Genomic DNA, 24,695 nt, shown 5'->3' on the forward strand with positions numbered 1-24,695 from the left:
TGTTATTGCTTTTCACTATTTTGAGCGATATTGTGCTTGCACTTTCATTTGATTTACCGTCACGATATGAGACTGTTTCCATTACGTGATCAAATGTTGCACTGTTGTAACTTGGTGTTGGTTAAGTGAACTGTGTCACTGCTTTATGAAAAACGTCTTTGTGACGTCTGATCGTTATGTTGGCATTTTCTTTAGCATAGCTCCATCTAGTGGATGCATTTTAGATTGAGTCTTATAATGCATCACACCCAATATATGAAAAAAAAATACAAAATAGCCCATTCATTATAAAAGAAAGAAAAAAGGGATAAACCATTGTACCGACACGTGCGCTCCATAGCAAGTGTATTAGCATCGAGCTAACGTGCGCACGGCGAATAGCGCTGTGGCCTTTTTTCGAGCCAATGTTAGAAAATCGTTATTTTCCCTAGCCGATTATTGCCACGTTTAGTGAACGCCTTGCGCATTTTGTGCAGGCTGTTTTTTTTTGGGGGGGGGGGGCATGGGGGGTACTCATAGGCCATCAAAAGATTGGACTACGGAGTCTTGAGATTGGAGACCACATGGGACGTTGGTGAAGGACATCTTGGACTTCAAAGCCACCCGTCCCCTGGAGGGTGGTAGGACAGTTGAAAGGATTTCCCTCTTTTTTTTTTTAGATCTCAGTCGTTTTTTTTCATGGGTCAGATCTGATACCAAAAAAACAACTGATAAGAACTGCTAACAATTTAACTTACTGTATGTTTTTTTTCCTTGTTCATCTTTATGCATTCTGGTTCAGTTTCCCATCTACTCCTATTGTAAATATTCACTCACTATATTTTTTTAATAAAAAACCTCAGTCAGTGTGTCTTCTTCCTGTTGGAGGTTTCCCCTTGAGTCTGCTGTTGCCAATCTCACTGTGACCTTAAGTAGTGCACCCTAACTCAAATAGATTTGATAAATTGACACACTTTCCCTTGACTGACAACTTAATAGAAGGGTGCCACTAGTAGCTGCACCTAAGGTGGCTACACGATTTGGCGAGCCAGCCAGGAGATTGGCATAGCAGCTTAGTTACCTCCAACGCAACCCCTAAGACACTATGTGATTTTCTTTGCAAAGGAAAAAATTGATCTTTATGAACGATTTCAGAAAACCTTTGTTACAGGGGTTGAACAAATTTGCACCGATGATAACATTTCTGATGTGTTTGTGATAAATGGCAAAATAGCTCAGGTCATTCGAGTTCCTGATGAGTTACATCAGCCTAAAGGCAGAACTCTTGTTGTCTATGAATCAGAACAGGCTATTCTGGAAATTGATCCCTTGACTTTAAGGGGACTTGTAAGCCCTGTCGATCCAAGTTCAGTTTGGACTTCTAAAACTGTTAGAGACATCACTCAAGGCGAGATGGGAAAAGAAATGGCCCGTCCTACCTTAGGGAACATGAGTCTATGGGGAGTAGTGGGAAGGTTGGCTTCCTTAGCTTTCTTCAAAGTGAAATCACAAACAGACCCCACACCAAAGATTGCAACACAATCGACTGACGACCAGCACGTTGACACTGCCACTCACTATTCCGATCGGAGTGAACCAATGGAACCCAGTAGCGCTTTTTGTCACGTTCGGGCAAGCCGAAATAAAGTTGGGATCCCAGAAGTGCAGACACCAAACAAGGTCTCCGTAGAAAAAAGGGTTTACAAAAATTCGCACCGACAAAGTCGTAACATAAAGTGCTGGTCAAAACAAGGACCAGAGGGCACAAAATCGAATAACAAAAAGCACTTGCACAAAAGGCAAGGGGGGGGGAAATAAGAATCGCGAAGGCAAACAAAAAACAATGTAACCACTGCACGCAAGCGAGAGCCAAATCACAAACTAAAAACCATACTTACAAAGTACTGGGCACCGAGAGTTCAAAAAGCGAAACTTGACGAGGTCTATAGCAATAGCAGTCAATGAGCAAGGAAGTAGCAAGGCAAAATGCAATTCTCCAGCAACATGTGCATAGCAGAGGGCTCCTTAAATGCAGAGTGTAACTAATCATAGATTGGCAGTAGGTGTGCACAGAAGTCCGCTAATGCCACCTGCTGGCCAGACTGACACAGAACCGTGACACTTTTAGCCCCAGGAATGTCCGCATAGATGAGAGCCTTTACAACCCTCCTCATGTTCAGAAGGTTGTAGTTGAGCACATTGTACATAGTGAGCCAACTCACACGTCACCTATGTGGATATGCACTTTCTCAGGTCGAATTCCTAGGCCCAACGGTGAAGTGGATTATGAGACATGGCGCAGCCAAATCGATCTCTTACTCAGTGACTCTTCTTTGACTGATGCACACAAGGTGAGGAGGATCCTTGAGAGCTTGCTCAGCCCTGCTTCTGAAATTGTAAAGCCACTTGGTGTCACTGTGTCACCAAACACTTATTTTGATCAGCTTGAAACTGCTTTCAGTGTTGTCGAGGATGGAGAAGAACTCTTCACTTCCTTTCTTTGCTCGAACCAAAACAGCGGAGAAAAATCCTCTGCTTTCTTTAGCCGCCTCCACAGTCTTCTCACCAGAGTAATTTTTAGAGGGGGAGCAGCTGCTACGAACGCAGATGGGCTGCTCCTTAAAAACAATTTATTCGGGGTTGCTGGGATCAGAGTTTGATAATAGGTCTCCAACTTGAAGGGAAAAAGGGTTCTCCTCCCTCATTCCCCGACCTCCTTCTCATGTTGAGGACAGAAGAAGAACGACGGTTAGCCAAGTTTGATCGTATGAAGAAACATTTGGGTACAACAAAGGCTGCTGCACATGCCCACTCTGCATTTGGCATTCCAGTCTTTGACCAAGTACTGCTTGTAGGCCTTCATCAGATAATGAAACTGTGAAACTTGATTTGAAAATCAATGAACTCATGAGACAAGTCGAAAAGTTGAGCAAAAAGAGAGAGACACCACCCTACTGACAAACACCCCTGTATCCCAACAACCCATTGAGCAACTCCCAAATGAAACTGCTAAACCGGAAAATCAAATTTCTGAATTGACCAGACAAGTTCAAATACTTGTCCAGAACCAGAAGGTTACATGCAAATCCGAACCCCCCAATCCGAAGGAGTTCTTGGCTGTAAATATGAGACAACCACAGGCCTCTACAAGAATCCCTGGAATGCCGCGTGCATGGTTTTGTTTCAATTGTGGGGAAGGAAATCACATAGCAGTCTACTGCACAAATGAGCCAAATCCCACTCTTGTCAAAGAAAGGAATGCAGAGTAAAAGAAAAACAAGCAGACTTTGCTGTAAGACAAACTACAGCTCCTTTTGCGTTAACCCTCGTAGTCCACCGCTTACGATAAATGTAAAATTATGTCTTTGAATCAAAGGCAAAGGCATTCGGAAAAACACGAGAGAGCTGAAACGTATGGGGGGGTTCTAAAATGGCCTAAATTTCATGACGTCACCGGCTGATAATTCTCAGGCATTGCAGCAATAATAAAAATGGTTTTGATTCCGTAATCTTCACAATTTACATATTTTGCATCATTGAGACCCATTATAATTCATATTTTTGAATGCATCGTAAACCTAATGTGTAAACATGCATTTCACGCGAATTTTACGTCAATCGCTTTGTTTTTGCTTGGATAGACGTATGCATGCCACATTGTTGGGTTGAGGTCATTCCAATTGTGCAACTTTTAGGTGGCGCCAGAGGATCGCAAATGAGTTTGCCTTTTTGCAGGAGGCTTCAAACCAATGCATTTTACATGAACACATCCGGTCGGGATTGTTAGTAGGGCTTGGCTGGGACCTCCAGACACATTTTTTTTTCCTTTTGCAAAAAAATAAATAATAAAAAATCCCAAAGAACTATAAAAACTATATATGTATGGATAGCACAGATGCCTCTGAACATTTTGAGTGTTTGAAAAAAAAAAGAATGTTTGTATAACACAAAATACATCATTAAAAAAATTGTAAAATGCGTAACTTAGGGTTTTTTTCATTTGAAGGACCCAAGGGTTAAACTTGTGACAGCTCCTGCGGTGAGACGTCCAGGAGCTGAAACCCTTGATTCTCTGAGTCCCAAATCCCTGGGCATTGAATTCCAAACCCAACCTGTTGACATTTTTAACCCTCAATTGATATTACCCCAAGGTCTTATAGGCCCACGCTGTGCAGCCTCTGTACTTGTTGAAGGTACGCCATGCGAATCCATAATAGATTCCGGTTCACAAGTGACGTCAATTTCTGAAACTTTTCACAAAGAGCACCTTTCCCATCTTCTCATCCAAACCATCCACACTATTCTTGAGATTGAAGGAGCCGGAGGACAAATTGTCCCATACTTGGGCTACATTCAAACGAACATTTCGTTTCCATGGCACATAGCGGAAAAAGAACAGGAATTGGTCGTACTCTCACTTGTGGTTCCTGAATGCCACTTCAACAGTAGAATCCCACTACTAATTGGGACAAATGTGCTTTTGCGACTCCATGAGCAATTAGTGGAGCAAAATGGGCCCAAGTTTATTTAGATCTTACCTTCTAAGCAGTTTGCAATGCTCCTCCAACATGTTGCCCAGGCACAGAGAAGTGATACTCATTCCTACCCTGTCATGCTGCATAGTAAGAAGCCAATCACAGTCCTTGCAAACCAAAAATTGTGCCTTATGGGGATTGTGAGATTAGGACGGAAGAACCAGAACACAAGATTTGTGCTTGAACAGCATGGCCAGTATAGATTACCAGGAGGATTGCTAATCGAATCAACTTTAGTGGACATCCCCTTTAGGGCCAGTACCAAAGTACGGGTCATAGTGCATAATGTGAGCGAACATAGTGTGACATTGCGGCCAACTAGTGTCATTGCTCAAGCTTGTGCAGCCCAGCTGGTTTCCCCTTTAGAATCTGTGCAATCTCAGTTTTCCCCAAGTCAACCGGAACAGGAAACCAATAGACCCCCATTCAGTCTTGATGAGTCTCCCATCCCACATGAATGGAAAGAGCGCATCCAAAAAAAGCTACAATCTATTTCTGAAGTTTTTGCCCTTGATGAAATGTCGTATGGCCACACCACTGCTGTAATACATCAGATCTGGTTACATGATGAGACACCTTTCAAAGAAAGACCAAGACCTATCCACCCAAGTGACAGAAGCAGTGAAGCAGCATCTCAGACAGTTACTCGATGCTGGAATAATTAGTGAGTCTCAAAGCACTTTTGCTTCACCCAATGTCTTAGTTAAGAAAAAGAATGGCTCAATTCGCCTATGCATAGACTATCGCAAGCTAAATATGAGGACCATTAGCGATGCATACGCCCTACCAAATATTGAAGAGACCTTTGCAGCTCTCAGTGGAGCAAAGTGGTTCTCTGTCATGGACCTTAAGTCTGGCTATTATCAAGTCTAAGTAGTCGAAGAGGACAAGCCTAAGACGGCTTTTGTGTGCGCCCTTGGTTTCTACGAGGAAACAGGATGCCACGAGGCGTCACAAATGGCCCAGGCACTTTCCAACGCCTCATGGAGAAATGCGTTGGTGACCTCCACCTCAACAAAGTGCTTGTTTTTCTGGACGATCTAATTGTGTTCTCAGACACATTAGAGGAGCACAAAAACAGGTTAATGAAGGTGTTGTCACGTCTCTGAGACTATGGACTCAAGTTGTCCGCAGAAAAGTGCCAATTCTTTCGAGATTCAGTGAAATACTTAGGACATGTTGTGGATACACGTGGAGTTCATACCGATGCTGACAAAATCTCAGCTTTGAAAACCTGGCCCCGTCCATCAACTTTCAAAGAATTGAAGTGTTTCCTAGGCTACGCTGGATACTATCGCCGTTTTGTTGAAGGATGCTCCAAGATAACTAAACCCCTTAACCGCCTCACTGCAAACTATCATCCACCAAAGAAACGAGGAAAGATTTACAAACGAGAGCCATCCCAGTTGTCCTGTCATCCTAATCACTCACTTGCTGATCTCTGGACTCCAGAGTGTGAGACAGCTTTTCATTTGATCATTGAGAAACTTACCGTATTTTCACGACTATAAGGCGCCATTAAAAGTCTTAAATTTTCTCCAAAATGGATGCTTTACGGTGCGGAGCGTCCTTTGTATGCGCTGAGTTCCAAAATCTGACTGACAGCCGACACGCTGTTTATATAGAGAAAAGGCGGAAGTGACTGTGGCCAGGCATGCGGGAAAGAAGTCGGCCAATCAGGGAAGGGTTGGCTTGTATATATACATATGGAGAGGGAGAGAGAGAGAGAGGGAGAGAGAGAGAGAGAGAGCGAGAGAGATAGAGAGAGATAGAGAGAGAGAGAGAGAGAGGACAGGCAAGCTGGGGAGCAGTCCGCCAATGGTGAAGGGTGGGCGTGTAAGTGGACGCTAAAGGGACGTCGCAAGCAGGTACCAACACCTGTATAGAGTGTGGCAATGTGCATTGTTGCAAAACAACTCCGGTTTTGGTTTCTAAGAACCCCTGAAAATAAATTCGACAAAAAGACACGCCTACGAAGCTCAGTTCAAACTTAAAGCCACCGGTTATGCTTTTGGCATGCGTGCCCATCTCACAGCAGCGGTGAAAAACCAAGTCAAGCAAATGAACTCTGAGCTTGCCGTTATTCCCGGAGGCTTGACTAAAGAACTCCAACCGCTGGACATTGGCATCAACCGGGCGTTCAAAGTAAAGTTGCGAACAGCATGGGAACAATGATCGATGGCAAACACAACTTTACAAAGAGTGAGAGGCAGCGCTGGGCGAGTTACGCCACAATACGCAACAACGAGAGGGAACGCGGCGTTTTTGATGGATTACGGTACTTGCACAATTGTTCAATTCTTTCTACACACACACGCGCTGCCACCATGTTTCGCTCTGTTCTTTACTTTCAAATGTGGGAAAGCTTCACACGAGAGAAATGTTGACTTTGCTGTTGCTACTCCTTCTTTCCGCTCGGCAATGCGTAGCAACTCACACTAGCATGTGATGCATTCAATGACAACTGAGATGTGCAGTCCTCTGCTTCTGATACAGAGGATGAGGACTTTGATGGATTTCTGGGTGATGATTGATCGAAAATGTGAGAACATTGTACGATGGCTAAATAAAATACACCCGAACTCAGTTCTGCTTTCGTTGCCTTTTTAAAAACGTGTTTTTATCTTATCTGTATGTCTTGGCATGCTACCGTATGCTTCAAGCTAACGTGTTAGAGTGCGCGCATGCATGCCGTATGTTTAAGCTGGCGTATGTTTTACCACTGTAAAACTGCGGCTATTCGTACGATGCGTCCTGTGTATGTGTAAAATACAGAAATGTCACGCATTAATGAGACTGCGGCCATTAGTACGATGCGTCGAATAGTCGTGAAAATACGGTACTTGAGCCAGCTGCCTGGATTTAACAACGGCACCAAATTGCCAGTCGTATTTTAAATCACTGTCTAGTTCAAGACCAAGGTTCAACACTGTTGGCTCTACAGAATGCGATGTACAAGGGCCACTGGGACTAATCACTATCACTCCAGTCTTCTATTCATTAAAATTTAAGAAATTAAGTGCCATCCAGGTTTTGATTTCCTCCAGGTAGGATAAACATGGCCTTCATGAGAATGCATCTTGTTTTGCTCAGTGGGACATAGACCTGACAGTCATCCGCATAATGTTTCAGAGAGATGGCAGAAGCTTTCCCAGCCGACTCGGTGTGTTCCCCTGCAGCTTTCATCTAGAGTTCCAGCCAAGCACCTGGAAGCACCTTGGTGCCCCTCTTGTCCCGAAGCTACAGCCTTCCTTTCAGTGACCCGCTCTTCGACTGTGGTCACCACCCTGTCCTGCTCCTCATCTGAGTCCTCCTGCTGGTGACACCAGCTAAACACTGTGCTTGGCATCCTGGCCCATGCCCAGAGGGCATTGGCGAGCCAGATTAAGTCATGTCTCTGCTGCCCTCCTGACTAGCATCGCCAAACATGTCAGCAAGTCCCCCTGAGTGACCTCAGCCTTGATTCCTCCTCCAAAATGACCTCACCATGTTCACTTGGCATTTGCCCCATGGAGCACCTCATGCTTTGTAAAACCCACATGTATCGTTCCTGCCATTGAGTATCCTCACTGTTCTCACTAGCAAGTACAATTGTTTCTTTTGGCATGTTCTGTAATTTCCCAAAAACATTTATGGTCATTTCACTGTCCTACTTTTCATTTTGTTTGTCAATTTGTTACTGATTTTAAAATCATCAGCCAGGCCACATAGTTAAAGATCATTTGTGTTAGTTTCTGAAGAAAAATTGAGCTGCATGACTTTCTGCGCAACAATATCTTACGAGAACAAAAAAAGGTATTTCAATTTGTCACATCAGTGATGTACAGGAAAAATATCGGCCCTGATGAACTGTGTGATCTTTGTCCACGACATCCGTCAAAGGAGAAGAATCTGTGCTTGGTGGTTGCGCCTTTTCAGCAGCACGCGTTTACCAGCGCTGATTTTCATTGGGAGGAACGTCGGCACCGTTTGACTATCGGTGCTGGACAGCCCCTGGGTGCTTGGGTCCACCCTGGATCTGATCTGCTGCTCTGGTATTTCCCCCACCAACTGTACTGCTGATGAACTTCCAATAACGGACCACTTCCTTATCTCATTCAACATTACACTCCAGCTCTCAACTGCCAAATCACCCCGGACCATTGTTTACCGTAATATTAAAGACATTAACATTGACTCTCTCACTGCATGGCTGACCACCCTGACTCCGGACATTGACTCCACTCCTGATGATTTGTTTTTCCGATATAGCTCTGGTCTCACCAGCATCCTCAATACGCTCGCCCCTGTCAAGTCCCGCTCTGTCCTTTTTACTCGGTCTGCCCCTTGGTTCACCCCTCATCTACGTTCCTTGAAATCCCAAACCCGGCAGCTTGAGAGACTTTATAGGAAAACCGGCCTCACTGCTCACAAGGACATCAATGCAGCTCAACTATCCCTCTACAAGGATTCCATCTCTCAAGCAAAATCACATTACTACTCCGGACTCATCTGCTCCAATGCTGGAAATACTAAGACTCTCTATTCCCTTTGGAACAGAATCACTCAACCTCCTGACTCCCTACCACCTCACTTTTACTCTCGTGACACCTGCAACGCACTTCTCCTCTTTTTCAACGAAAAAATCAACAGAATCCACCAGCTTCTGGGCTCCTCTGTACCTTTCCCCTCCTCTGACCTTCTCACCCCTTGCAAACTGTTCTCTTCTTTTGAACTCCCCCATCTCTCATTAATTTCAGACCTCATCATTAAATCCAAGACTTTCTCCCGTCAGCTCGATCCCCTCCCCACAGTTCTGGTCAAATCCTGCCTACCCTCTCTGCTTCCCTTCATCTCAGCCATTATCCATTCCTCTCTGTCGACTGGAATTGTTCCTGTGCTCTTCAAAACTGCAGCTGTCATCCCAATCCTGAAAAAAACCTGGTTCGGATCCCAATGACTTCAATAACCTACGCCCCATTTCCCATCTTCCCTTCATCTCGAAGATTCTGGAGAAAACTGTCGCCTCTCAGCTCCACTCCCACCTCACCGACAATAGTCTTTATGAACAATTCCAGTCCAACTTCCGTCACCGTCACAGTACTGAAACAGCCCTCATAAAAATCACCTGAGTGTATCCTTCGACACAATCTCTCACCCCATCCTCCTCAATAGACTCCCTACCATAGGCATCACCAACACCCCTCTACGTTGGTTCCACTCATATCTCACTGGCCGCTCTCAGTTCATTCAACTTGATTCTTTTACTTCACAATCCCTCCCCGTTTCTTCTGGTGTTCCCCAGGGTTCTGTCCTCGGTCCGCTCCTCTTCATTGTCTACCTCCTTCCGCTCGGAAACATTTTCCGCAAATTTGGCTGACACTTTCACTGCTTTGCGGATGACACCCAGCTCTATCTCTCCAGCAAACCCGAGCCTTCTCTCCCATTCTCATCCCTCTCTCACTGTCTCTCAGAAATCAAATCTTGGTTCACCCACAATTTCCTCAAGCTAAACAGCAATAAAACTGAACTCCTACTCGTCGGTACCAAATCCACTCTAAACAAAGCCGACAGTTTCTCCCTCACAATTGATAATGCCACTATATCTCCTTCCCCCCAGGTGAAGAGTCTGGGTGTCATCCTTGACAGTTCACTATCCTTTCACTCCTACATCAATAACATTACCCGGTCCGCTCATTTCCATCTTCGCAATATAAACCGCCTCCGTCCCTCACTCACTCCGCATACCACCACTCCCCGTATTGACTACTGCAACTCACTCCTCTTTGGTGTCCATCAGAAATTCCTCCATAAACTTCAACTTGTTCAGAATTCAGCAGCCCGGATCATCACGAGAACCCCCTCCTTCCATCATATCACCCCCATCCTCCGACAGCTCCACTGGCTTCCTGTCAAACTTAGAATCAACTTCAAATTACTTCTCTATACATTCAAAGCCATCCACAACCTTGCGCCCCCCTATCTGTCAGATCTTCTTCAAATCTCCATTCCCTCTCGCTCACTCAGGTCCTCATCCTCCCTCCACCTTTTTCTACCCTCTGCCCGTCTCAGTACAATGGGGTGCAGAGCCTTCAGTCGCTCTGCCCCCAAACTCTGGAACTCACTTCCTCCCAACATTCATAATATTGACTCTCTTTCCTTATTCGAAACCTAGCTCAAAACCCACCTATTCAGACTTGCCTACCCGCCTTAAATCTTTCTTTCTTTATTTATTATTTTATCTGTGTTTTACCATTGGTCTTGGCTGTACAGTGTCCTTGAGTGTTGTGAAAGGCGCTTACAAATGTGACGTATTATTATTATTGGGTTTTTACGCCTGTAATGGGCAGCATTTTTCACAGCCCCATTTTGTTCAGTGGAGATGGCGACATTGTAGGATAGTCTGCATTGGTGCGGCTGGATGGATGTCTTGTGGAGCCGAGAATGAGGAGAGAGGAGTGTCGACGGGAAGCGCGGATGCATATTTGGAACTGAGAGTCACCGCTTGGATTTGAAGTGATTTTACATGGATTCATTTTGAATTTTATATGGATTCATTACAGATTCAATTCGAGCTCAGCCCTCCCTGTGTGGAGTTTGCTTGTTCTCCCCCGGGCCTACGTGGGTTTTCTCCAGGTACTCTGGTTTCCTCCCACATTCCAAAAAACATGCATGACAGGCTGTTTGAACACTCTAAATTGTCCCAAGGTGTGAGTGTGAGAATGGATGGTTGTTTGTCTCTGTGTGCCCTGCGATTGGCTGGCAACCGATTCAGGGTGTCCCCCGTTTACTGCCCGAAGACAGCTGGGATGGGCTCCAGTACCCCCCACAACCCTAATGAGGATGAAGCAGTTCACTAAATGAATGAATGAAACCCCATTCTGTGTCATGTAACCTTTAAATCACATGTGTCAAACTCTGGTCCTGGAGGGCAGCTGTTCTGCATGTTTTCCAAGTCTCCGTGTTGCAACAAACCTAATTCGCTAAAACTTCACTTCATCTACCTGTGAATTGGGCAGCCTGGTGGTGGACTGGTTAACATGTCGGCCTCACAGTTCAGACTTGCAGGGTTTGATTCCGGTCCCGGCCTTCCTGTGTGTTTGCATGTTCTCCCCATGTCTGTGTGGGTTTTCTCTGGGGACTCTGGTTTCCTCCTACATTCAAAAAAACATGCTTGGCAGGCTGAACACTTTAATTTGTCCCGAGATGTGAGTGTGAGTGCAGATGGTTGTACATCTGTGTGTGCCCTGCGATTGGCTGTCAACCAGTTCAGGGTGTCCCGCACCCACTGCCCAAAGACAGCTGGGATAGGCTCCAGCACCCCCCATGACCCTTGTGAGGATAAAGTGGATCAGATAATGGATGGATGGAAGGAGAAGTGAACCAATCTCTTTTTTTGTCAATGGACGCTACAGCTTCTTATTTTCAAACTTAGCTTGTAGTAGACGTGTGCACATTTTCAGCATGACGCCTCTGATCCACTGGTGAAAAGGACACTTTGATTCGCTCCCCATTCATTTAGAACTGCTTCAAACAACAAAACATAGCGGTTAAGACTGCACGACTGTCCGTATTTTTACGTTATGTGTTGTGTTTATTATTCAATTTGATTTTAACTGTTTTGTAAAGCGCTTTGTTACACCAGCAGCTTGTTGTGAAAGTGCTTCATAAATTAGGATGCATTGTATTGTTTTGTATTTTATAGTAGATGAATGAAAATTCACCTGACGTTCACCTGACGTATGTCCAAATTGAAAATTTTCCCCCAAAATCTCAAGCTCCTACACATATTCAACCCCTAGCATCACCCTCTGATATTGCAGTGCCAGACAGATCGACACTTGACTTTGAAAAATCTGTCAAGGCCTCACAACATGAGATTCCTGGTTTGGGTAGTGGTGAGTTATCATCCACAGATGCTAGATGTCCAGACCAGGTAGAAGTTGACATCCAAAGACCTGACATGACAAACACCGTGACAGACAGGGGTTCCATTCCATCAGACTCTAGACCTATTACTGAGGCTATCGAACTTGATGATGTTGACATAGAGACGGTAGGCTTGCGACGCTCTAGTAGAGAAATACGTCGACCGAAAAAGTTTACCTATGACGAGTTGGGAGAGCCACTGAGCTTAGCCATTAATTCTTTTATACAAGCTTTATGTGTTGTGTTCTCGAAGGCTGCAGCATCGCCTTCATAATGTACAGGATGGGTAACGGGTCATGAAGGGACTCATGCCGTTTAGAGGGGGAGAGTCTAACCCAGCCTTGATAAGACTGTTATTTTATTGTTAGTTTCTGTAGGATGATATTTGTTTGTGATGCTGCTGTTTCTGAGGGACATTGAACACAGCGCAGCGCTCGTAGCGAGGACCTGTTAGCGAGAGAGACAGAACATTCTCGCAATTTCCCAGGCTTGTCGGAACGAAAGAACGATAAATGAAAACTTGTCCTTGAACCTCTACCTGTTCAAGATAGTAAAGTTAAATCCTGTGGCAATCTTTCTTTTTTTTCTTTCCAAGGCAAGAGAAGGGTTTAGAAGAGATAACATTCCCGGTGAGGGTTTTTTGTTGAATATGTCCGATTAGCATTTCTAGCATTCGATTTGTAACATAAAAAAAGAGTCAGGAATGAAGTTGGTGAAAATGGAGATTGTTGTTCTGTTGATATAAGATATAACTGTGCCGTTATAAAAGAAAGAAAAAGGGATAAACCATTGGACCGACACGTGCGCTCCATGGCAAGTGTATTAGCATCGAGCTAAGCTAACGTGCTCACGGCGAATAGCGCTGTGGCCTTCGTTTGAGCCAATGTTAGAAAATCGTTATTTTCCCTAGCCGATGATTGACACGTTTAGTGAATGCCTTGCGCATTTTGTGCATGCTGTTTTTTTTGGGACTCATAGGCCATCAAAAGATTGGACTACGGAGTCTGGAGATTGGATGCCACGTGGGACGTTGGTGAAGGACATCTTAGACTTCAAAGCCACCCGTCCCCTGGAGGGTGGTAGGACAGTTGAAAGGATTTCCCTCTTTTTTTGTTTTTGAATTTGAGATCGGTCGCTTTTTTTTTCATGGGTCAGAACTGATACCAAAAAAAAAACAACTGATAAGAACTGCTAACAATTTAAATTACTGTATGTTTTTTTTTTCTTGTTCAGCTTTATGCATTCTGGTTCAGTTTCCCATCTACTCCTATTGTAAATATTCACTCAATATATTTTTTTGATAAAAAAAACCTCAGTCAGTGTGTCTTCTTCCTGTTGGAGGTTTCCCCTTGACTCTAACTTGAGTCTGCTGTTCTCAATCTCACTGTGACCTTAAGTAGTGCACCCTAACTCAAATAGATTTCGTAAATTGACACACTTTCCCATGACTGACAAGTTAATAGAAGGGTACCACTAGTAGCTGCACCTAAGGTGGCTAAAGATGCAAGAGGTGCTGTGGACTCTCCCAGCAATTAGGACATAGTTTATTTTTAGGTCCAGTAAAACTCTATTGTTATATTATTTATAATGCACATTTACAGTCATGGGCGGCCCGGTAGTCCAGTGATTAGCACGTCGACTTCATAGTGCAGAGGTACCGGGTTCAATTCCAGCCTCCGGCCTCCCCGGGCCTGCATGGGTTTGCTCCGGGTACTCCGGTTTCCTCCCACATTCCAAAAACATGCATGGCAGGCTGATTGGTCACTCTAAATTGTCCCTAAGTGTGGGTGTGGGCATGCATGGTCTCTGTGTGCCCTGTGATTGGCTGGCAACCAATTCGAGGTGTTCCCTGCCGACTGCCCGAAGACAGCTGGGATAGGCTCCAGTACCCCCCGCGACCTTAGTGAGGATAGAGCAGTTTGGAAGATGAATGAATGAATGAATGAGTTAGAGTCATATTCATGTAATGTTGGCAAACGAATACTGTATTTTCACGACTATAAGGCGCCATTAAAAGCCTTAAATTTTCTCCAAAATGGACAGGACGCCTTATGATGCGGAGCGTCTTGTGTATGCGCGGAGTTCCAAAATCTGACTGATAGCCGACACGCTGTTTATATATAGAAAAGGCGGAAGTGACTGTGGACAGGCATGCGTGAGTACATTGTACGATTGCTAAATACAATTGTTTTGAAACACTTCTGATACTCAATTTGAATGAATATCAAGTTTTATAAAGGATCGTCGGAGATAGGCACTCAGAAATAACGACAAGACACTTCTGGCTACCAACAATAGGCACTTTATTGGTCCCACACAGAAGTGATAACACACTTCAAACAAGTTGTATGAAGCTAAAGAACTCTTACCGTATGCCATTAGGGTGGAGAGCCAACACCCTCAGCAGAGTGAGCTTCAATACGAGCTGGGCGTTTCGTACGTTAACCCACAGCGGACTCTGCTGAGGAGCATCGCTCCCCTCCTTTTATCCTCTAAAGTGTGTGCATCGGGAGGGGTGAGTGGCCATTCTCATCCCTACCTACGCCACACTGTTTGTTGTGTAATCAAGTGGCATTGATCACAATCAAGTTTTGACAATTCAAGCAAAGTAGACTATGAAGTCGTCAAAGCAGGCTAAATAGTTTATCTCTGAGGTCGGCAAAGCAGGCTCCAGAGTCCATCTCTGAAATTGCTTAGGCAAGCAAGTCACCAAGTCATGCAATCATCTCAAAGCAGTTTTTCACTGAGAAGATATACATTGATTAAAGAAAACATCACAAAATATCTTAATATACCATTCCACTCTTGGTGTTTACCTTAATCAATTTATATAACAATAAAAACTATCAATTAGTTCTTCGGGCCAAGTCATTCCTAGCACTTCTCTCCAAACCATCTCCAATAACATTGTGATTTTTATTTTCATTCAATAATATGATACTTGTTTTATTTTCTTATTAAGTTCTTTCCGAATTCTTTGTACATAAAAACAAGATCCTACATTACACAGTGTTAGCACGCATATAGCAATTAGCGCAATGATCAAGGGCGGCACAAAAACGGTACGCGCGGTTGAAGACATTCCAGAAAAAATATCCCACCAATGATGAGCCGAAGCCTGCTGTACCATTTTAGCAGCATGCACGACTTTCCCCTTTACCACCATGGTCGACACCATGAGACTGGAGATGTTAGACATATGTGACTTAATGAGGTTTTGTATGTCCGTAGAACTTTCCAATGCACATTTGAAACGTTCCAGAGACACTTTCCAGGGGGAGTGAAGCACTTCCCACCGCACCGTAGTTAATCTACGGGACTCGGTGTAATCGGTCAAACGATACGTCATGTGTCTCCAGTGCCACAGATGTACATTACCAAGGCATCCTACAAAAGGAACCGAAGGTACCTGCGAGTTATTTCAAGTTGTAGCCACACAGAGAGTGTGCGGTCCAACCTGCCACATCATCTCTCCGATTGGCTCCCTTGTCCACTCGCAAAGTACGGCCTCTGGGTCAATTTTCCACATTTTAATACTTTTTGTGACCATTACAGGTTCTTGATTTGAAATCATTCGAATCAAAGGAGTCACTCCTGACCCCACAGGTCGGTTGTTCAATTGTCGGTAATCAACGGTCATTCGCCATGTATTGTCTGATTTCCTTACCGGCCACAAGGGGTTGTTCCACTTTGTGTTACCGGCTTCAGCACACCTGCTTCCAAATATTCTTTGATGGTAGCAGTGATCTCTTCTTGTCCCCCCGGAATTCCATATTGTTTAAGGGAGACTGTTTCTGTGGCTTCAGGTATGGGAAATTGTGTCATTTTTACCTTTCCTACCAAAATCGTTCGTATCTCAGTTTCTGTTACTGTTCCGAATTGGAATTTTCCCATTTTCAAATGCAAAGTCATTCCAGCCAGAATGTTCATTCCAACTATCCACTCTGGGATAGGTGTCACAACGACCTCAAATTTTTGTATCGGCATCTTTCCGATTTTCAATGGGAGGACAACTGCTTTTCCTTTCACCACCTGTCCTCCCAATCCCCTAAGGAATTATTTCATCCTTCATTTTGTCAGGATTTCCATGAATCAATGAGCCCTCCGCTCCTGTGTCAACCAGTGCCATCACTTTTTGTACCGAATTGTTCCAATAAATTTCAAGTTGGACGTGGGGTCGGATATCCCTTACTGACCAACGGTGGACGATTTGACTCTGGCTGGTTGACTGAGTTTGGCCTTCATCCTAGTTGAGGAGATTAAAAGTTCGTGATCTGCGACATAGCTGGGACCTCTGATATCTACCAGCATGTCTTCATCTGAATCTGTACTTTCTTCTTCATCCTCTTCCTCTCTGGAGGTTTCAAGGGGATGGGCTGTTGGTCGCACTCCCGGCGATACCATCTCTTTTAAGAGAATCGCTAGTTGTGCAATGTCTGATTTTCTTTCATTTTTGTTGGTTCCCATACTCAAACAACTGACTTTCAATCCGCGTTGTTTACATTTCGCGGCTAGGGCACTAGTGGGTAGCCCGTCAATTTCGTCTGCCGGGACTCCCGCTGCTATCAGTGCCCTCCACATTTCCCGTCGGTTCCCTCCCCCTTCAGATGACTTTGAGTTTGTCTTTTTCTCCTCTTTTTCTGACCTATAATTCTTTGGTTCAGGTCGGGGAGGGCGTGTTGCGTCTCCCCAGTCTCCCAAAGTCGCCAATTCCATTAGGCGCGTTTTAACATCACTGAAACTGTTCTCAGCTGCTCCTAGCAAGATGGTAAGTACTGCTGATCTATAATGAGAAGGGGCGTCTCTAATCATTGCATCTCGCACCACTTTTGGTATGGGTGAGTCATCAATAAAAGCATGGCCTGACCGTGAGATGGCTTCGCGAGTGCACAATCTTCCCATACGATGTATCGCATCACGCATCGTCGACCATTGGCCTTTGACCTCAGGCCAGTCATGCCAAGTGGGGTACACCGGTTGTGCGGCCAGTGCGTATAGGGTAAATAATGTCATTCGGTCCATGTCCCGCAATTCTCGGCCCAATGCTCTATATTCAGTATTCAGGCGCGAGTCATTGTTAAGACCACCGAAGCTCAAATAGTCCCCTGCATCAAGCCCTACAGAATCTGCTCCTTCTTCAAACATTCGCCTTATCCGTTGCCTTTTTAAAAACGTTTTTTAGCTTGTATCTGTATGTCTTGGCATGCTACCGTATGCTTCAAGCCAACGTGTTTTTAGCGTGCGCGCATGCATGCCGTATGTTTAAGCTGGCGTATGTTTTACCACTTTAAAACTGCATCCAATAATACAGTGCGGTTTGTCTATGTGTAAAATACAGAAATGGCACCCATTAATGAGACTGCGCCCAACCATATGGTGCGGCGAATGGTTGTGAAAATACGGTAATTCAAATGTACTTTGTCAGCAAACAGTAAAAACAAAATCATGTTCCAAACATTAACTCTTTTTTTTCATACCAATTAGCTTGTGAGTAATAAGCCAATATGTGACTATCAAAGCAAGCAGCAGATTTTAGAAAGTTCTGCCGACATAAAGCTGCTCCCGGCTGCGACTTTCAGCGTTGAACTGCAGCCATTTCTGTCAAAGTCGGACACATCTCCAAAATCGTTGGAGCAAATTTTAAAGCAGGCTTCATCTTGATAAATTGACCATATTTTTGACATTTACACAATTACTTTACGGCCTAAAATCATCATAAAACAACATTTTATGTCACAATAGGAGTAATATTTACCCCGAAAGCTTTAAATGCGCCTGAAAGTTTTCTCCTTGGCTTTTGTCGCTGCTAGGCACGAAATGCATCATGATTGGCTACCCGAAGTCCACGTGTCTGTCGGATGTACTCTCACTGGGCTACAATTCATTACGAATGAGAGCACGTTGGATGAATTAATGGACAAAGGGCTTTCCATCGAAAGCCCTTTGTCCATTTATTCCATATTGCCCACTAGTTCACTAGTGAACTGATTTTGAAGCATTGTTCGGGAGAGAGTGGCCTTTCCCTTCCTCCATGTGTTCGTTAATTTGGGTTTATGAGGATGTTGGTCATCCAAATACAGGCTGGAGACGATGAACACAATCCTTGAGGCCTAAGATGGTCGCTTTTGCGCCAGTGTGTTTGGCGACGCTCCTGCCATTTCGGGTATTTTTACTTTTCGCAATGCTTGTTACCTCCCAAACAGCGTCTCGGTTGGTTTATGATTGCCGATCGTTGTTATTGATTCAACTGATTTGCTGTGAAATCTGGCGCTCCTAGTTGTAAACACCGAATTTTTAACCCTCGCACTGCTAGTCGTTTCTCTGATGCCTTTAATAACCTTTGCGTACCCTCGTCTAACACAGAGGAACTCCGCTCGTCATGCCATGCCAATCCTGGATTTGGTGGCTCCTTCAAAAACTGTGCTCCCAAAGCCTAAACCCGAGCCATGGTTTACCGACATTACCCGCGCAGCTAGGCAGGGGTGTCGCAACGCTGAACGCAAGTGGAAAAAAGACAAGTTGCATGTCTCTTATCAAATTTGGAAAGACTGCTGGCGTAACTACCAGCTCACAGTAAAAGGGGCCAAAAGGGAATATCTGTCGGACCTTGTTCTAGCTAACCGTCACAACCCATGCGTACTATTTAAAACGATAGATTCTGTACTCAAACCCCCTCTGCCCATGTGCAACAGATTCCTTCAGTTTTTCATTGATAAGGTCTCTACAGCTAGGACTCCGGTCTCAAATACCGCATCTGACCCCTCTGTCCATGTTCCATGTTCAGCTGTACTAAATTATTTTGAAACTGTATCCTTGGCGCTTTTGGAGGATGTAGCTCGCCAGACGAAGCCACCTGGCTCCCCTTGCGACTCTCTTCCCCCACACTTCTTTCAGGAGGTTCTCCCGCGTGTTGGCGCATCGGTCTTGGATATCATCAACAGCAGCCTTTCTTCTGTAGTTCCCCAACAGTTTAAACATGCTGTGGTCCAAACCTGGTCTTGATCCAGATGTGCTGTCAAGTTTCAGGCCCATTTCCAAACTGCCTTTCATTTCCAAAATTATGGAAAAAGTGGTGCACATGCAGTTGAAACTTTGATTAACATAACATCTTGGAGGTCATCCAGTCAGGTTTCAAGACGATGCATAGCACGGAGTCAGCCCTGTTACGCGTTTCTAATGACATCCTCCTGCCAAATGACTCTGGAGACCACGTGTGTCTGGTTTTATCGGACTTAACTGCAGCATTTGATACAGTGGATCACAGTATTCTGCTGACTCGTTTACAGCACTTGGTGGGCATTGGCGGCAGTGGTCTTGAGTGGTTTAGGTCCAATCTAGCTGACAAGACCTTTTGTGTCAGCCTTGGCTGCTCTGAGTCACGCACTGCTCCCCTGTCATGTGGTGTTCCACAGGGCTCAATTCTGGGGCCTGTACTGTTCTCGCTGTATCTGCTCCCATTGGGTTCCATCTTAAGGAAACATGGTATTCCCTTCCACTGCTATGCAGATGACTGCCAGATCTATATCCCACTGAGCAAGAAAGACGCCTTCTTATTAAGGCCACTCCTATCCTGCCTGGAAGAAATCAAAACCTGGATGGCACAAAATTTCTTAAATTTCAATGAAAAGAAGACAGAGGTGATATTGTTTGGTCCCAGTGGCCCTTGTACATTCCATCCTGTAGACTTGGGCCCCCTGTCTCCTTATCTTAAATCAACGGTCTCAAACTTGGGCCTTAAACTGGACAGTGATTTCAAACTCGATCGGCAAATTGGTGCTGTTGTTAAATCCAGCTTCTTTCACCTTAGACAGCTGGCCAAAATAAAACCTCTCCTCTCACATGAACACTTTGAGACAGTAATTCTTGCCTTTGTCACATCCCGGCTCGATTACTGCAATGCCCTTTACTTTGGAGTCAGCCAGTCCTCTATTAAGCGCCTTCAGCTGGTCCAGAATGCCGCTGCTCGCCTCTTGACTGGTACTCGTAAGAGGGAGCACATAACTCCTACTCTGGCATCCCTTCACTGGCTCCCCATTCATTTTAGAAAAGAAGACAGAGGTGATATTGTTTGGTCCCAGTGGCCCTTGTACATTCCATCCTGTAGACTTGGGCCCCCTGTCTCCTTATCTTAAATCAACGGTCTCAAACTTGGGCCTTAAACTGGACAGTGATTTCAAACTCGATCGGCAAATTGGTGCTGTTGTTAAATCCAGCTTCTTTCACCTTAGACAGCTGGCCAAAATAAAACCTCTCCTCTCACATGAACACTTTGAGACAGTAATTCTTGCCTTTGTCACATCCCGGCTCGATTACTGCAATGCCCTTTACTTTGGAGTCAGCCAGTCCTCTATTAAGCGCCTTCAGCTGGTCCAGAATGCCGCTGCTCGCCTCTTGACTGGTACTCGTAAGAGGGAGCACATAACTCCTACTCTGGCATCCCTTCACTGGCTCCCCATTCATTTTAGAGTTATTTTCAAGATCCTCCTCTTTGTATTCAAATCTCTGAATAATCTCGCACCACCTTACCTCTCTGAGCTCATCCGCCCCTACAAACCTGCCCGGCGCCTCAGGTCTGTGGACCAGACTTTGTTAGAAGTACCAAGAACTAAACTGAGGCTCAGAGGGGATCGAGCCTTTTCTGTTGCTGGTCCCTCTCTCTGGAATGACCTCCCACTGAACATTCGGCAAGCCTCCTCGCTGCCCATCTTGAAAGCCCTCCTCAAAACTCACTTGTATTCTTTGGCATTCGACTCAGCATGACTTAGATTTGTTCTTGATTTTACTGTTTGGTGCTTTCTAACGCCTTTATTACCGATTTGTCTTACTGTTTATTGTGCATGTTAAATTGCTCCATGTACAGCACTTTGTATGCAGCGATGCCTGTTTGAAAGTGCTCTATAAATACTGTTACCTTGACTTGACTTGAAGTTTTTTTTTCTTTTCTGTAGTTTACGAATCGATCCAGGCTCCTGAGAGTTTCAGATTTCGTCAGGAAGCGTAGAAAAAAACACAGTCATGAGAATATATAGAGACAATATGATAATGAGAGGCGGGCAGTTACGCCTCCATCCCGGAAACAAAGAAAGATCTATGCAATTTGATCTTGGCATGTTGGGAAAGTCCAGACCTCTCCCGCTGTGAGATAAACGTGTCCTCTGGAGCGGTCCTAAAAGTGCTAGCGGTGAGGGGGCACGAAAGGTGATTGTAAATACCTTCAACTGCATAGTTTCTTTCAGATCCAACGAACAGAGAGGAATAATTCCTTAACAGCTTACTAGTGAACATGTATGCCAAAAAATGCCCACTAGTTCATTAGTAAGCTCATTTTAAAGCTTACTAGTTGACATGTAAGGAGATAAATGTGCACACTAGTTCACTAGTAAGCTCATTTTGAAGCTTACTGGCAAACATGTATGCCAAAAAATGCCCACTAGTTCACGAGTAAGCTCATTTTAGCGCTTACTAGTTGACATGTAAGGCCATAAATTTGCGCACTAGTCGTGGAAGTGCCACCACTTAAATTACATGCAAATAAGAATGATTATGAACCACTGCATGCAACGGTTTCCTATTGACTGTCTCTTTCAAAATACAGTGGTACCCCTACTTATGAACGTATCTTCATATGAAATTTTCAAGATAGGAAATGCCTCAACATGAAAATATTGCCTCTTGTTACGCAAGAAATTTCAAGATATGAAAGGTAAAAATACAATATGAATCGCTCATCACAGCTTACTGAGTTTCATGAACACAATATATTTGTAGCTGCTCTGTCATTGGCTATTCTAGAACATCATCCTGGCATCCTGGAAAAAATGCCTAAAATTAATCCGGATATTAGTGTACTTTCACGAGTGTAGCCATGTTGAGGCACGAACACTAGTAACTGGAACACCCCTTCCTTCGCATTCTCATGTCTCATATCTCTGAGATTTCGACATTTCGGCGAGGACGGAAGCCAAAGCCACAAAGGGTGCCTGTGTGCACACAACAGGCAGATTAATCATTCAACGTCGAGTATAGTGTTTTGTGTAAACTACATCATGCGTGATCGGCCAGGTACGGCCAGGGCTATGTTCAAACAGGTGACTGGCAAGCTTGCATATGTGCAATAGACACGAGTGTTAGGAACATGTTCAAGTGGTCATGGCTTGAGGAAAAGGACTTGAACATAATTTTTTTTTGTCCGACAACATTAGAAAGGTCGACAAACCTGGTAAGTCAGTTAAAATAATACGGCTGGATAGCTCAGTTGGTAATGCATCGGTTTGGCATATGGTTCGAATCCCGCTTGGGGCAAAAAATGAGCACATAACACCATCCAGTGTGGGTTCTTGGGCAAGATCCTTCACGCTAACGCCCACCCCATACAATGATGAGAGACAATAAAATGAATGACATGCCGGCTCAGTCGTAACCCGGCCAAACAAGGTCTGCGTCCTGTGCTGGGGAACCAGAGCACCTTGATGAAAAATGGGCTACTGGAACAAAGCTGAGATGGACGAGATGCGATAACATGGCTCTGTTGGAATGCTACTACTCAAGCAACCCTAGTCAGAGGGGTTACATGCAGAGAATGTGGGCTAAATGGTTACTTTGAAACCCACAGTCACGGTTGACCACGAAACAACTAGTGGCTCATTGTTCCAACATCCACAAACGGCAACTGCTGTCACAACTTGAGATTGATGAGGTACAATGCAGGTTCCATGGTGAAGGGCCCCAGGCTGCCAGATTGCCAGAATACCAGAGATGTCACAACTTGAGATTGATGAGGTACAATGCAGGTTCCATGGTGAAGGGCCCCAGGCTGCCAGATTGCCAGAATACCAATGAATGCAGATGATGAAATTGGGAGGCCAGCCCCAATGAATGAAATGCTGAGCGAGGCAGCAACCGACCTGAAAGCTAAGATCATGGCGAGAATGAAAGCTGGGCAACCTAGAAACCGATTACAATGGCTATGTGAAGTACCACCTGAAAGTCTCATGGAAAGTGTGAATGCAGCACTGAGGGCGATCCCTACCGTAACAATCACGGAAACCAATGAGCTGATATACGCTTCAGCATCAGTGATCCTTGAGATGCTTGGCTGTAGCTAAGCCCAGACTTCCCTCTCCCCAGCCAATTGTTCCAGCTCTTCCTGGTGTATCCCGAGGCGTTCCCATGCCAGCTGGGTGACATAGTCTCTCCAGCGTGTCCTGGGTCATCCTCTGGGTCTCCTGCCAGTGGGACATGCCCGGAACACCTCACCAGAGAGGCGTCCAGGAGGCATCCTAATTAGATGCCCGAGCCACCTCATCTGGCTCCTCTCGATGTGGAGGAGAAGCGGCTCGACTCTGAGCCGGATTGCCGAGCTTCTCATCTTATCTATAAGGGAGAGCCCGGACACCCTGCGGAGAAAACTCATTTCGGCCGCTTGTATCCGGCATCTCGTTCTTTCGGTCACGGTCACGGTCAGCTCGTGATCATAGATGAGGGTTGTGACATAGATAGACCGGTAAATTGAGAGCTTTGCCCTTTGGCTCAGCTCCTTCTTCACCACGACAGACCGATACAACATCCGCCTCACAGCACACGCTGCACCGATCCGCCTGTCGATCTCTCGCTCCCTCCTGCCCTCACTCGTGAACAAGACCCCAAGATACTTAAACTCCACCACTTCGGTCAAGATCTCCTCCCTGACCCGGAGAAGGCACTCCACCCTTTTCCGACTGAGGACCATGGTTTCAGATTTGGAGGTGCTGATCCTCATCCCAACCGCTTCACACTCAGCTACGAAACGCTCCAGTGAGAGTTGGAGAGTCCTGCTTGAAGGAGCCAACCGTACCACATCATCTGCAAAAAGCAGAGATGCAATACTGATGCCCCCAAAACGGACCCCCTCAACACTTCTGCTGCGCCTAGAAATTCTGTCCATAAAGGTGATGAACAGAATCAGCGACAAAGGGCAGCCTTGGCGGAGTCCAACCCTCACTGGAAACAATTCCTACTTATTGCCGGCAATGCGAACCAAACACTGACATCGGCAGTATAGGGACCAAACACCACGTTTCAGGGGGCTCGGTACCCCATACTCCTGAACACATGTAGACTGGTTGGGCAAGTTCCCACGTCCCCTCGAGGACCCTGCTAAGGATGTAGAGCTGGTCCACAGTTCCACGACCAGGACGAAAACCACACTGCTCCACCTCTATCTGAGGCTGGACTTCCTGACGGACCCTCCTCTCCGGCACCCCTCAATAGACCTTACCAGGGAGGCTGGTGTGA

At 45.2% G+C, this 24,695-nt stretch overlaps 1 protein-coding gene and 1 long non-coding RNA gene across 2 annotated transcripts in view; one reads left to right on the forward strand and one right to left on the reverse strand.

The window, feature by feature from the left end:
- Positions 1–24,695, reverse strand: part of LOC127597271 (uncharacterized) — a 180,776-nt gene that overhangs the window by 14,425 nt on the left and 141,656 nt on the right. The gene's annotated exons all lie outside the window — the stretch shown is intronic.
- On the forward strand, positions 286–13,721 carry LOC127597773 (uncharacterized). The gene is made up of 2 exons (XR_007961736.1): positions 286–364; positions 13,261–13,721. It is a non-coding gene; the product is annotated as an uncharacterized LOC127597773 (long non-coding RNA).

The sequence above is a fragment of the Hippocampus zosterae genome, chromosome 3 (genome assembly GCF_025434085.1).
Source record: "Hippocampus zosterae strain Florida chromosome 3, ASM2543408v3, whole genome shotgun sequence".
Taxonomy (NCBI): Eukaryota; Metazoa; Chordata; class Actinopteri; order Syngnathiformes; family Syngnathidae; genus Hippocampus; species Hippocampus zosterae.